The sequence below is a fragment of the Salarias fasciatus genome, chromosome 20 (assembly GCF_902148845.1).
Source record: "Salarias fasciatus chromosome 20, fSalaFa1.1, whole genome shotgun sequence".
Classification (NCBI taxonomy): domain Eukaryota; kingdom Metazoa; phylum Chordata; class Actinopteri; order Blenniiformes; family Blenniidae; genus Salarias; species Salarias fasciatus.
The window spans coordinates 22,564,783-22,569,058 of record NC_043764.1 but is presented as its reverse complement, the minus strand read 5'-3'; positions in this window follow the sequence as shown (position 1 = coordinate 22,569,058).

The window sequence follows — 4,276 nt, the reverse complement described above, 5'->3', positions numbered from 1 at the left end:
TCCGACTCCAGCATCAGATTTGACAAGTTCACTTTACCAAGACATGCACTTCCGCTTGAGATTTCAAAATAAAACACGCATTCAATTTTATGTTTGTCTTTTCAGAATTTAAGAACAGAAAACAGTAATTTTACGACATTAAATTACACTAGCTGTGTAAATCATAACTTCTATTGGGAAGATTATTTATGAGAAAGCTTTATTATTCAAAACTACACCGGATCTGCTTTTACACTGACGTTATAAAGCACTTCCTCTTAATTTGCTGAAGCCCGAGCTTTGCTTCTCCTCCAGGACAGAAAACTGCCTCAAAGTTTGGCCCCTGCTTCACCTAGGCTACAAGGGACTTCACATGTGTCTATATGAAACGCTTTTGAGCGATATGCGCGACCTACCGATGGCGGTCCTCTAATAACGAATCTGTTATTTGCGCAAAGATCCGGAGATTGCAAAGGGAACCCCAGCAGAAAGCTGTCAGCAGTGGGATTCAACCCTGCAAATCTCTGAACACTTGCTCACTTATCTAACCTCTTAGCAACCACTCCCCAATTTTGATAGTGTTAGGCTAATTATGGCCCCAACATGTGACCCCCATGAAATATCCACCCACCCATCCATCCTGCTTTATTCTGTAGGGGTCTAGAGAAATTCCCAGAGGGTGAGAGCAGGTTACACCCCGGACAAGTTTCCAATCAATCACACAGTAAAGATCAAAGAGACAGACAACTATACACCCTCACACTCACACCTAGAGGCACTTTTAGCGTCACCAATTAACCTAATCTGCATGTTTTTTGACTGTGGGGAGAAACAGGGTACCAGGAGGAAACCCATGCACAGGGAGAACATGCAAACTGCATACAGAAAGATTTTGTTTGAATCCATGTGAGGCGAGAGCTCTTAACACTGTTCCGGTGTGCATCCTCTCATGAAGCAATGAGAAAAATGCAATTGTGTAAAATACTACAACTACTAATATTGATTTTCAAACTGAACTGAAACTATGACAACCCGAATAAAAAATACTTTTCAGATAACATAAATTAAATCTGAAATATAGAGAAATTTGATTATTCGATTGAAATCATTAAAAAAAAAAACAACTTTTCATCGACTTGTTAGTACTCAATGTACATCTTTACTTAAATGCTCGGTATTTTTTCACTGCAAGTTCGATGTAATCTAAACATTACATTTATGTATTTTGTTTTTCTCAAAACACGAGACTAAATTCATTCAAGCATGTCAAAAACCTTGACCACAAAAGCACCAGTTCGATCGATCCTTTTATAACTTATAACACAATTCAATACATCCACATCACACATTGCCAGGCAAGTTTAGACATCAAATCTATATATATTCTCTCCTGTTTTTGTGGTGAGATGTACATATTTTGACCTTTTGAGGCACATTCAGCATTTTTTTTCTTTCTTTCTAGATATTCTGTAAGAAATCCCCAAAAGAAGATCCACTTGACTGCTTGTTGCACCTTTCACTGCACACTTTGAGTTTTTATGCCAGGTAGCCTTCCTGTCACAAACAGGACTGAATACAATTCATCTACACTGTACTGAAGGTCAAGTCTTGACCTCCAGTAAAAAGATTCTTTTTTGAATATTAGTTTATGAAATAGTAGTCTGACTCAGACAGGACTCACTCTTTCATCATCTAATACATATTTCACAGACAGGCTTTACTTTTGGAACTTTGTGTGGACAAGAATAACTTCATGATCACCAGAAAGGTGTATAAAATACTACGAAAACACGCAGACATATATGAAAATTAGATTTCTTTGTTAGACAAAATGTTTCACTGTAAAACCTTAGAAGTTTCACAATCACCAGAGTCAACTCTCTTATTGGTATGTTTTAATTTCTGAGATCATTCATCCCACTCAACTCCTTTGTGTCCTTTTGCCCTCTTATGGAACATGTCATCCACTGTGGTAAATATTCCTAAATAAATATTTTTGAACAGGAAATCTACACACAGGTGTGTTTGCATTGAGAGTTATTGTTCAAAAGGGAAATAGTGTTATGGCAGCCGGTGTGACGCCGACCCAAAGAAGGGATTATCATTCCACTGCAGCTCTTTAAAATGACACGGGTCATAAAAATGTTGTTACCACAATTGAAAGGAAGCATTGCACAACACAAAGTAGAGAAGGATTTTCAGAAGCATCATGTAATCTCAGAATGAAAAGTGGGGACTGCATGCATTAACTGCCTCCAGTAATAGCAGTAATATTGCAATGGGGAGAAAAATATGATGGGATTAGAGAAAGCAGACTAAAACTGCATGAGGTCATCAGGGGAGAGCCCCCGGTATCCGGCCTGCAGTCAGGTAAAAACAGTCATTTGTAGTCTTTTGTAAACATAGAAAATCTGATGAAGAACACACCTACAACTTCTTTGTTACTGGAACGCTTTAAAAAGAACTTTAATCTTTGAATATGCAAGGCATGGCTGACACACTGCTTCCATCTAGTGACAAAAGGATAGAAATACAAGCTACAACGCAAGAATTTTCAGAAATGTTGTCCAAGCTTTCCATTTTCTGTACAGCTTTATTTAACTCATGGTTGCCAGAGCCAGTTTCCAATGACTGTTTGTGAAGGAAGTGTTCACCCAGGACAAGACACCAGACCGTCAGATATAATTACACCTTTAGAGAATTTAGAGTTCCAGAGAATTGACAGGGAGGATTAAAAGTTCATCCATCCATCCATCCGGGTGCTGGAGCTCATCGCAAACACCGACGCAGTTCAACTCTTTTTTGTTTTTTTTGATAACTTCTGTTTTTGTTATTTTTTAAAGCAAAGAAGGAGTGCATTTTGAGAAAGTGTCACTCTCTCTCTCTCTCTTCCAACAGAAAGCCATATGTCATTCCACCCAGTTGTAAAATACAGTGAACTGTCCAAAAACCTTGTCCTTCATAATACTGTGCATTTGCCCTCATAAAATCCTGAAAACTTAACACAGATGAAAGAAAGTGAACAATGCAAAACACAAGAGATCTTTTTGTGGCAATAATGGCTTTTATTTCCCAAAGTGAGGCTGCTTTGACTTTAGAATTTACAAGCTGCAGACTCTTGTAAAGCAAGTTAGAAAATACAAATAAAGGGAACGTTTTGCACAGACAAACCACCAAATGCTTGAGGAAACAATGACAGGTACATACTGTGAAAACCGTCAAGTTTTTTTTGTGTGTGTGTGTTTTTTTAATTGAAGCATTTCCCCAAATCTTCCTATAATAAAGACAACATTGGACTCACTGTACTACTTTGTGGTATAAAATCTGACAAGAAAAACTACTGTGCACCTTAAAAATGTGTTACAAAGAAACAAAATATGACCTGAGCGAGATATCAAAGTAGCAAAGGCAAACTGGAGGATGACACAAGTAGTTTTTTGGTTAAAGGTCATGGATGAGTCCTAACAATACAATCTAAACTCTATTAATAAAATAGTCAAATTGGTCAGTGACAGTAGGGAACTCAAAGAAGGTGAAAATTTCAGTAGAACAATGGTTAATGTGAATGAGATTTAAGGCACTTTGACACGCAGGGTTTGTAATGAATAAAGAACAGAGGGAAATGTTTAACCAGCAGAGATCACACTGGATTCCAGAAACAAACTGAAGAAGATCCCCGCTATGAGGTTAAACACTCCATAAAGCACCCATCACTGTGTCAGTCTAAAGTCCAAAACAACAAAACAAAAAACAAACAGGGCTCCCACACATTTACTTTGAGCTTCTGAGTACTTTAAAATGTTTTTGTGGCATTTGAACCAAATTCTATTCTATATTAAATATGATTTAGTACGCCAAGGACAATACTTGTATCAACAGCTTAGCATGTCTATATTTAAATTTTTTCCAAAATATTCCTTAGATTTTTAATGATTTCCATGTCAAGTTAATCCAATTTTATAATCTGTCAGAGAGGGTCACGACTGTGGGAACCCTGTGAAACAGTAACTATATACTACAGCAGTCCGTTAACGGTGCAAGTGTTTTAAACAAGCTGTTGGATGACGTCAACCCAAGTGTTACGCTGCCTATGACTTCCCTTTTCACATCAGTGGTACAGTGAGGTCTCGCGAGGGAGATGCAGCATACTTGACAGACATGCATGCACAGATGTACAGTACCACTCACTGCGGTGGTGTCCCCCTCCTGTCAGGCACGGCCCTAAAATAAACCTCATCTGTGCGTGCCATACAGTGACCTGCTCGTTTTATTGTCCATCGTCCCCTTCGACCCCTCC